General features: G+C 37.7%; 1 non-coding gene across 1 annotated transcript; it reads right to left on the bottom strand.

Moving 5' to 3' along the window:
- Positions 1-727: 727 nt before the first annotated feature.
- LOC112804144 (small nucleolar RNA R71) lies at positions 728-836 on the bottom strand. Its single transcript, XR_003202763.1, has one exon. It is a non-coding gene; the product is annotated as a small nucleolar RNA R71 (small nucleolar RNA).
- Between the last annotated feature and the right edge of the window lie 10,709 nt (positions 837-11,545).

Genomic DNA, 11,545 nt, shown 5'->3' with positions numbered 1-11,545 from the left:
AAATAAAATAAAAACAAAAATATTTTAATTCTTGTTTCTCTTTCTACTTTTAAATATTTGAATTCTTCTTTTCCTTCTTCTATCTTCCTTTTTCTTTCTCTTCTTTCTTCATATCTCATAGGGAGTCCTCTTTTCTTGAACATAGAGCTCCCATTCTCCTCTGTCCTTGGTTTCTTCTTTTCTTGTTTATGACTAGGAACAGGGATAAAGAACCTCTCTTTGATCTTGATCTTGAACCTGAAAGGACTTTAAAGAAGAGCTTACAACAAGTTAAAGCATAACACTCTGGAAGAGACCTTTCAGAAGATTATGAACAAGAAGCTGAAGACATGGCCAAACCTAATCAAGAGGAGAGGCAAGAAAGGTTCTTAGTGACTTCACCATGCCTACCTCTGATTTTTATGGCAGATATATCTCTGTACCTGCCATTGGAGCTAACAACTTTGAGTTTAAGCCTCAGTTAGCCGCTCTTCTGCAACAGAATTGCAAGTTCTATAGACTTCCACTAGAAGATCCACATCAGTTCTTAGCTGAATTCTTGCAAATCTGTGACACTGTTAAGACCAATGGAGTGAGTCCTGAGGTCTACAAACTTATGCACTTTCCTTTTGCTGTAAGGGACATAGCTAAAATATGGTTAGATTCTCAACCAAAAGAGAGCGTAGACTCTTGGGAAAAGCTAGTCAATGCTTTCCTAGCTAAATTCTTTCCTCCTCAAAAGATGAGAAAAATCAGAGTGGAAGTTCAAACCTTCTGACAAAGAGAAGGTGAATCCCTCTATGAAGCTTGGGAAAGATACAAGCAACTAATCAAGAGCTGTCCTCCTGACATGCTCTCAAAATGGTCTATCATAGAAATTTTCTATGGTGGTCTGTCTGAGATGTCCAAAATATCATTGGACAGCTCTATAGGTGGATCACTACACTTGAAGAAGACACTTGTAGAAGCAAGAGAACTTATTGAGATGGTTGCAAATAACCAATTCATATACACCTCTGAGAGAAATCCTGTGAACAATGGGATCTCTCAAAAGAAAGGAGTTCTTGAAATTGATACTCTTAATGCCATATTGGCTCAGAACAAGATCTTGACCCAGCAAGTTAATATGATATCTCAGCATTTGACTGGAATGCAAGTTGCAGCTGGCAGCACTAAGAAGTTTCTTCTGAAGTAGAAGCTTATGATCTTGAGCAACCCACCATGGAGGAGGTGAATTACATGGGAGAACCCTATGAAAACACCTACAATCCATCATGGTGAAACCATCCTAACTTTTCATGGAAGGATTAACAGAAGCCTCAGCAAGGCTTCAATAATAATCAAGGTGGAAGGAACCAAAATAGGTTCAACAACAGACCACCATTCCTGTAAACCCCATTAAATTAGTAAATTAGTCAACAAATTAATTTTTTAATAAAGAAAATTAGAAATGTGAATATAATATTAAATTAGGATAGAGCTCATCAAAACGAGAATTTTGACACTAATTTCAAGAAATTTGGCCCAAGATTTGACTGAACGGGCCGAACGAGTTGTACCGGACCCAAACCAGGCCTGCGGGCCCAACCGGCCCAGCACTTAAGTAAGCCAAAGCTCATTTTCTCCCCCAAATGCAACAGAAGCAGCGCTGAACGTATCAGGGGAGGAGAAGGGTACGAAACCCTTACCTTAATTTCAAAACACCGTAACTTTCCAATCCGAGCTCCGGTCGCCGCACCGTTTGAGGCCACATAACCACCGCATTGAGTTCTACGTTTCTACCACAACAATTTCATAGGTAACTTACTTTATTACTCTCAACCACTCCTTCCCCCAATTTTTGAAAATTATGTAGCGGTGTTGAATTTCTTTGCCTTTTGATGTTTTAGGATCTAATTAGCTTGAGAAAAACGTTCACTCTTGCTTATATGAAGCCTAGGTAAAGTGAGGATACTATAATTCTATCTAAATATTCTGAATTTGTGCTTTGGGTATTAAATTCGGTGTATATGTGTTATGAATATGTATTAGGCTGTGAATAAATAATTGGAGCTTGAAATTGTGGATGTTGGAATTTGGTGGAGGTTGAGCACTAGTATTTTGTTGAGCTTTTGGGGCTGTGTTTGTTTAGGATGAATTGCCTTGATCACTACGTGGAAATCGGCCAAAGTATGGAAACTTGGGCTAGATGACCATAGGATTTACTGGAATGTATGTGTATATCATTGTTTAGTATCTTGTTGATAAGTATGTTTTTGTTGGTGCTATTGGTTAGTTGATGGTTTGGTGAATTGTTGATTAATTATTTCAGGACATAAGCATATAAGTTTAGGATTTGTAAGCTTTGGCTTTTGTTGTTGGATTTGAGAAGTGTATGTGTAATTATTATTGGTATCAGGTATGATTTTTTATGGTGGTTGTTGTGTTGATAAACAAGGACATATTATGTTAGCAAGTGCAGGTTTGGTGATTAATGGCATGGGGTTTGTTTTGAATGAGAATGAGGTTTTGAAAGTTTGCAAAATTTTAGTTTTGGGCCGAACTTCGGTGAGCTATAACTTGGTCTTCGGACACCCAAATGGTTTCAAACTTGCTTTGATAAAAAATTGGGTTTGTGAAGTTTGTGCCGTTCGAAGAACGGATGAAAAAATATTTAAAACGATTAAGTTATGCTCGACAAAAGTTTTGGTTTGGAATAGGTAATTCTGCAGCTTTCTACTTAATCATAATTTTTTAGGAAAACGTACCACGCGTATGCGTGGCATGGAATTTTTGGCTAACCTTCTTATATGCGCACGCGTAATGAGCCAACATGCATGTCCATGCGTACGCATGGCCCACGCATACGCGTGACATGAGGTACTCACCTATGTGTACGCATGATAAGGGGATGCATGCGCGAGCTGGCTTTTTACACTCCCACACGTATGCGTGGCCCCTATTCTAGCAAACATAGTTTTCTGAGTTTTAAACCCTATTTCAAACTTCTAAACCTCTATTTTCATTCCTTTAGTCATAAATAATAGTATTAAACCTAATAATCAGATGAAGTTAGGAAGTGGGGATAACTTGGACGTAAAGTAAAGCTGAAATAGTGATGAATTGAATATGAAATGCTATGAATGATTATGTATGTTATTCGGCTTACATAATCAAATGATCTGAGATACAAGATTCCCTGGGTAAAGTACCGTGGCTTGCCACCACGTGTACCAGGTTGAAACTCGGTACTCTGTTGACCCTACGTTGTAAGCGTGACCGGGCACGTATAAATTTCCCGGGAATGGTACCCCCATTGAGCAATTGATATTTATATAAAAGAAAAAGCTATGCATAGACACTTGGGGATACACGACGAGGGACAATCCAAGGGTTTAGCGAACTGAACTTGTCGGGTTTGCTTGATAACCGACAGATGAGACTTATCAGCCATTGGACAGGGATGCATAAAATGCATTTTACTTTCATTACTTGTTTGTGCATTAACTGGATGTCTAAATGTACTTGCTATGTTAAATGTATACATGTTACCTGTAGTACTTGTAACCTTCTTGTGATTGCTTTTATCTGCTTATCTGTCTGTGATATGTTGTCAGAGATGGAGGTATGGAAGAAAGGCAGTAGGACTTAGATTCAAGATTAAGTTAGGTTAGGCTTAGGTCCTCCTAGAAAACCACCTTTTATGGTTTTTGCTTAATACTTTAAGCTTTATAATCTGAGTGTTGACGTTCTAGGATTGCCTTTGCCATTCTTATGACCTTATATCTTATATCTGCGGTACCTTTACCATGCTGAGAACCTCTGGTTCTCACCCCATACTATGTTGTTGTTTTTCAAATGTAGGTCGAAAGGCACCTCGTTAGGCATCTAGACTTCTGAAGCGAAGTGGTTATCGGGTTACTTTTTGATTGTATAGTCGTGTATATATATGTACTTAGTTTTTTTTCTCTCCGCATGACTTGCTCCTTTTGACCCTCTTAAAGGGTTATGGAGAGGTAGAATTTTGTTTATGTAAATTTGGGTTTGGATATGAATATATATGTATGTATATATTCTCCAGCCAGCCTTGACTTCACGGGATGAGTTAGGAGCTTGTTATTTTGTATCTTTGGCCCTCTATTCCTAATTTTGTTATCTTATGCTTGATAGCTATAGCTTTCTTTGTACGCAAGTTAACTCATTTTCTAAACATTGCACTTTCATTCTGCAATTTTTATTTCATCTGTTCTTCAAGGCTCCTAGTTTATTATATTCTTTCTGCTATTATATGTACACCTTTTATTTTAGAGGTCGTAGTACCACATCACCTCTGTTTTACGGCCTAAGTGTAAAGCTGAGTGTGGTAGGGTGTTACAATTCCCATCCTCTCAGGAACATATGGAGACCCTTAAGCAGAGCCTTTCTGACTTAGTCACTCTGCTCTCCAACCTCTCTAAGACCACTCATAGTTTCATAACTGAAACAAGGTCCTCCATTAGAAATTTGGATGTACAAGTTGGTCAACTGAGCAAGAGAATCCCTAAGACTCCTCTTGACACTCTTCCTAGTAACACTGATGTAAACCCAAGAGGAGAGTGCAAGGCCACCACCACTGAGGCCGAGGCCGAATCTAGAGAGATTGGGAAGGCATTGAACGCTAGTGAGGAAGAACTCATTTGGGCATTCAATGCCCATCCTGGCAACAGAGCTGGCGTTGAACGCCAGAGAGGAAGCCCTCATTGGGCGTTCAACGCCCAAACAAATAGGGAAATTGGCGTTCAATGCCAGCAATAACATCCCTGCTGGGCGTTCAACGCCCAAAATGGTAAGGGAACTGGCGCTTAACGCCAGTAAGGGTATACAACATGGGCGTTCAATGCCTGAAGAGCCATCAGAGCTGGCATTGAATGTCAGTAAAGGCACACCCTCTGAGTGTTCAATACCTACTCAAGAAATCCATATCCAAGAACTAAAAGAAGCCAATGCTCATATAGAGACCATAGAGGTTCTTTTGTATGCACTCCTGCAGTGCATGAGTTCTGATGAACACTCATCCTCTGATTAGGATGAAGACAATAGGGAAGAGCAAGTTGCTCAGTACCTAGGAGCTCTTATGAAGTTGAATGCCAAGTTATTTGGTACAAAGCCTTTGGAGGAAGAACCTCCACTACTTTCTAAAGAACTCAATGCTTTGGTTCAGCAGAAGCTACCTCATAAGCTTCCAGATCCTGGACGCTTATTGATTTCTTACACCATAGGCACCATGACCTTTGAGAAGGCCCTGTGTGACCTAGGCTCAAACATAACCTCATGCCACTCTTTGTATTGGAGAAGCTGGAAACTTTGAGGTACAAGTTACACACATCTCACTAGAGATGGCAGACAAGTCAATGAAGAAGCCATATGGCGTAGTGGAGGATGTTTTGGTGAAGGTTGAAGACCACTACATCTCTGCAAACTTCATAGTCTTGGATACTCGGGAAGATGTTTTGGTGAAGGTTGAAGGTGAGGAGCTCTGCTGTTCCTCGAGTATTAATGCAAGTACTATAGTTTTTCCTCCAAGATATACTATAGTATTAATTCACGCCTACTTCTCCTCCAAGATATACTCTTATACTTAATTTAGTTAAGTCAGAACAAAGGGGTGACCCGTGATAATCACCCAATCTTCGTTACTCACTTATCCAGGATCTGCGTGCCTGACAACCACAAAGCGGTCCATTCAACGTAGTCATTGAACGACAGCTGGAGTATACTCTCTTTGGTCTCTGACTCACGGATCTGAATCACCTCTCCTGACAGTAGAGCATTCGAACCCGTGACGTTAGAACCTTCGTGGTATAAGCTAGAATAAATTGGCAGCATTCTTGAGATCCGAAAAGTTTAAACATTGTCTGTGGTATTCTGAGTAGGATCTGGGATGGGATGACAGTGACGAGCTTCAAACTCGTGACTGTTGGGCGTAGTGACAATGTGCAAAAGAATAAATGTATTCTATTTTGACACGATCGAGAACTAACAGCTGATTAGCCATGTGGGAAACTGTAGAGGACATGTTTTCACTGAGAGGACAGATGGTAGCCATTGACATCGGTGATCCACCAACATACAGCTTGCCATGGAAGGGAGTACGCATGATTGGATGAGGACACTAGGAAAGTAGAGGTTCAGAGGCAACAAAGCATCTCTAAATGCTTATCTGAAATTCCTACCAAGAAACTACATAAGTAGCTTTATTTTATTTTCTGCTTTATTTATCTTTTTATTATCAAACCTCATAACCATTTGAATCTACCTGACTAAGATTTACAAGATAACTATAGCTTGCTTCAAGCCGACAATCTCCGTGGGATCGACCCTTACTCACGTAAGGTATTACTTGGATGACCCAGTGCACTTGCTGGTCAACTGCGCAGAGTTGTGAGAAAAGTGCTGACGATCGGGATTTCTATCGGTAAAGAAATTCACAAATATAATCACGTTGTAAGTATAGTTTTTAAACCAACAGAGAAGCCTTTCGTACAAAAGTTTTGGTTGTCACAAGTAACAAACCCAATAAAATTTATAACCAAAGTATTTAAACCTCGGGTCGTCTCTCAAGGAATTGCAAGGAGGTGTGTTATTATTGGTTATGGGTTTTTCCACGAATTTTTAGTGTGAGGAATGATAAAATAATTAACTATAAATTAAAGCGATAAAGAGGCTTTATGTAATTAAAATAGAAAGCCTTGACCCAGAGAAGATTACTCTGAAGTTCTATCATTGTTGGATTTTCCAAGATTAATTAGTAATGGATTGTTATTCCACTTGGTTATCCTTCATTAAATAAATGAAAGTCAAGGTGAGAGCCAACTTCTATTCACAAGAAAATAATCCTTTCCCTTGGGAAGGGTTAGTGTTAGCAACTAGAAAGCTGGCCAACAACTTCAAATTACCAATTAACTCTTGAGTATTCCAACTCAAGGGTCTCAAATATTAATCAACTCCGAAGTCAAGTTGGGATCTACTTGGTTAACATAAATGCCACTTTCATAAATCATAAAAGAAGTAAAGAGAGAACATGGTAATTGAAATTAATGGAAGCATTTAAACAAATAATAAAATTAAATGGAAAAATACTCTTTGCATTAATAAATTAAAGGAACATTGAACTTGTGATGAAGAAGTAGAAATCCTAATCCTAAAACTAAGAGAAATCCTAATTCCTAAAACCTAAGAGAGAGGAGCGAAGCTCTCTCTCAAAAAACTACATCTAAATTATGAAAAGTGAATTATGAGTCATCCCCCCTTTGGTCTCTGCATGTTCCCTGGCTCTAATCTGCATTTCTGGGCCGAAAACTGGGTTAAAACATGGCCCGAAATTGCCCCCAGCAAATTCTGTTAATTCTGCAGATCGCGCAAGTCACGCGTACGCGTTGTTTACGCGTGTGCGTCATTCAGCGTTTTCCTAGTCACGCGTACGCATCATCCCCGCGTGCGCGTCACTCATGCAGCTTCCAATCCATGCGTTCGCGTTAGGCACGCGAGCGCGTTGCTGTGATTTTCTCCATTTCGCGCGGTAACGTAAGCCATGCGTCCGCGTGGCTTCTCGCTGGTCATCTCCTCAATTTCTTATGTACCTTCGATTTTTGCAAGCTTCCTCTCCATTCTCCAAGCCATTCTTGCCCTATGAAGCCTGAAACACTTCACACACGGATCACGGCATCGAATGGTACAGAGGAGAATTAAAATACATAATTAAAAGATCTCTAAGAAGCAAGTTTTCAAACATAGCACAAATTTAGGAAGGAATTGTAAATATATGCAAATCATATGAATAAGTGGGTGAAGACTTGATAAAACCACACAATTAAACACAAGATAAATCATAAATTAATGGTTTATCAAGTGCGACATCACGATTCCGCGTACCAATTTACAAATAGGAAAAGATATTTTTTAGTTTTAGAAAATATATTTTACGTTAATATGGATTAGATATAAAAGGGAAAAGATTCAGCCCTTCGGGGCTTCTCCCTTCTCTTCTACCTCATTCCGCAATTTACAGTTTTTCGGAATCCTAGTTTTCTCTCTGAACCATGAACAACTAAACCTCCACTATTAAGGTTAGGAGCTCTGCCTATTGTATGGATTGATACTATTATTTTTCTATTTTAATTCATGTACTTATTTCTATTTCAAGAATTATTTTCGTTCTTTATCTTATGAATCTGGGTAGAACAGAAGTATGACCCTTATTCTAATTGAGTTCTTGTATAACTTGGAAAAGCTCTTTACTTGAACAACAGCTTGAAAACAATTTCTCCTAAATTTCTAATTATCTGGACTTAACGGGATACGTGACATATAATCCTCTTATATTTGGGTAATTATGGTTTTTGTGGCACATAAACTAGAATTGAACTTCACCTTCTAATTGGAATTAAGTGACCAAGGAATTGGCAGTTGATGAAGGTTAGAGGAGACTAAAAAGGTCTAAGGAATTAGGATTTTGTCACATATAGTTTGCCATGAATTGAATCTTGCATGATTAAAATAGTTAGTAAGAAAAGTCAATGCGGAAGATAGATATCTTTGAAGCCTTAACTGTTTTCTCCGTATATATTTCACCTCAATTTACTACTTGTTTTCTGGTTCTCTGAATTATTGTTTGATGCATTTGAACTCTCAACACTCTATTTTGTTTGTCTAACTAAGTAAATCACTTAACCAACGTTGCTTGATCTATCAATCCTTGTGGGATCGACCCTCATTCACTTGAGGTACTACTTGGTACGACCCGGTGCACTTGCCGGTTATTAGTTTGTGGCTTATAAATTCTGCACCAAGTTTTTGGCGCCATTGCCGGGGATTGACTGTGATTGACAACTACTTGTTGTTTGATTTCTTAGATTAGGCATTTTTGCTTTAATTAAATTTGACTTATTTCTTTAAATTTAAAACAAAAATATATTTTGATTTATTTTATTTAAACTTTTTTCTTTACGCTTAATTTCAGAAATTAACTTTGGTGTCTCATTAATTGTTTTATTCTTCCTAGTTATTTTACTTATTGAGTTTGAATTTTATACTCCTTTTTTCTTATTAATTATTTTATTTTCTTAATTATTCAGTTTATTTTCTTTATTTTATTTTTCTTTTATTTTCATTTCTTTTATATTTTATTTTAATTTTATTTTTCTTTATGTCTTTCTTCTTTGCTTGCCTGTTTACCACATGGTGCGTTTAATTCTGTTTGGTGTTTTGTGCTAAGGAAAAATAATGGAGAGAGATCACATGGGTTACTACTTACACCCAAGGAGTGATTCATATTATTGTGGATGGAAAAACTACCTAAATTTTGGTTGGCAAAGTCAAAACCAAAGAAACTTCAGTGCTCCATATTCCAACTATCAAGAAGCACCATCTCCATATTCATACCAAGAACCACCACCTCTCTATCCATATCAAGAACCATCATCTTTCTACCCATATCAAGAGCCACCATCTCCCTATTCATATTAAGAACCATAATCCTTTTACTCTTATCAAGAACCATCATCTCCTCCTTATTCATATCAAGAACCATTAGCTCTTGAGCTTCTCATGAAAGAATGCATACATGATATGAGGATGAGTGTCAAAAATATAGAGAAATATGTAGAGTTGATTATCAAGCCCCAGGAAGAGGAACAAGCAAATTCCCTCCCAAGAAATACAATGCAATATCATGTGGAAGAGAGTGAGAAAATCAATCAAAGGAGTTCATACTCCAATGAATTAGGGAACTCTCCACCGTCACACATGGAAGAAGAGGAAGATGCACAAACAAAGGAGATTGTAAGGGATGAAAATAATTATGGGAATCTATAGTCCAATGAAGCAAAGAGTGGCATAGAGGGTGAGTTTATTGAACCACCAATTCAAGAAGTTCTTGATGAAGGGTACACTCCAACCATCACACAACACCCAAATTTTGAAATTAAAAAGTGAAGGCAATCAAGGAAAGCACAAAAAAGGGGATTGTGACCAAGAAGCAAAAGACAATATCAATGAAAAAGAGAAGGTCAACAAAAAGCAATCTAACCTCTACCCCAACAAGCAAGGTAAATCAAGCTAATAACAATAAAAGAAAGCTTGTTATGAGCAATTCAAGTCTGAAGACACTAATTTTTTCCTCTCCTCCCTTGGAGTCATTTCTTTTAACCAACTGGAAGAAGAGAAAGAAAATTCGACAATCAAGTGTCAAGCTAGTGACATTAAAGAAGCACTTGTTGGGAGGCAACCCAACATTCCGTGTCCTTAGAATTTTTGTTTATTTTTAATTTATTTAGTTTGTTTTAATTTAATATAGTTTTCCTTCTTTTTAAATGTGCTTTGATCATGCAGAGTGTGTAAAACAAGAACAAATTTTCTTTGCTTAGGGACAAGCAAACATTTAAGTTTGGTGTTGTAGAGCGCGCTCTTTGTTTATTTTATCATCAATGGCACCAAAGGGAGGTGAATCACCTTCATGGAGGAGCACAACCTGAGGAATGAGATGTCCACCAAGATAACTGAGGTGGTTGAGTTCCTTTCATTCTTATTTCCTTCCGTCAGCATTATGTTATATTCCTATTTTTGTTGCTTTGATTGCCTGCATGATCTTTAGTATTTTTAGTTCTTAGGTTTTAGTTTTAATCAGTTGCCTTTTATTTTTCTTTATTAAAAAAAATTGTCTCATGTACCGCTCATTGAGCTTGAATCTAAAAGGAAAAGAAAAAGAAGTGATGTATTGCATGAGAAATTGAGTTTATGTTAAAAAGTAGTCTGATATACTTATATGTGGTGGTATTATCTGTGATTCTGAATGCATGATATGAACAGTGCATATTTGAATTTGAATTAAAAGATGTTGATGCATGAGGAACAAGAATTTAGAGAACTATTATAAAATCTCTGAAGTAAACAAAAGCTTAATCCTTGAAGCAAAAGAAACAGCAAAAAGAATAATAAAAGCAAGGTCCAAGGTTCTGAGCATCAATGACTATGGAGGTCAGACATGATTAAAAGCTCAAAGAGTTGTTTCCCTAATCATATGCTTGTGGTAAATGTGTCAAGTAATCCTTGAGACACAGCACTAAGAGTCGAGATCAAGTGCATTTAACAGAGTATGGCTAAGGCTTTGAGCACCATTGTCTGGGAGTAACTGAAAGAAAAATCAGAACCAAAAAAGAGTACCTCAGTCAAGTGCTTGTGGTGTTTTTGTGTCAAGTGCAACTTGAGACAAAACATTTAAAGTTACGGCTAGGCTCAAGGTGCAAATCACCAAAGAAAATAGAATGAAAGAAAATTTGCTGTGTTCAAGGATTAAACCAAAGTATAAAGGCCAGAGAATTCATAATATTATCCGGATTCTAATTCCAATTGACAGTGACATTCCTCTGATTCAAGGGATAGTGAGAAGCCAAAACTATTCAGAGTTTCAGTGTGATAAACCCCACTTTGAGAAAAGACAGGAGCTCCGTTAATTTATATTAGTTTTGGTTGCTTGAGGACAAGCAACAATTTAAGTTTAGTGTTGTGATGCGTGAGCATCTATCCTATCTTTTCCTAGTGAATTTGCATT

This window comes from Arachis hypogaea, chromosome 5 (genome assembly GCF_003086295.3).
Source record: "Arachis hypogaea cultivar Tifrunner chromosome 5, arahy.Tifrunner.gnm2.J5K5, whole genome shotgun sequence".
In the NCBI taxonomy this organism is placed as follows: Eukaryota; Viridiplantae; Streptophyta; class Magnoliopsida; order Fabales; family Fabaceae; genus Arachis; species Arachis hypogaea.
This window is presented reverse-complemented; position numbering and strand designations above follow the sequence as displayed.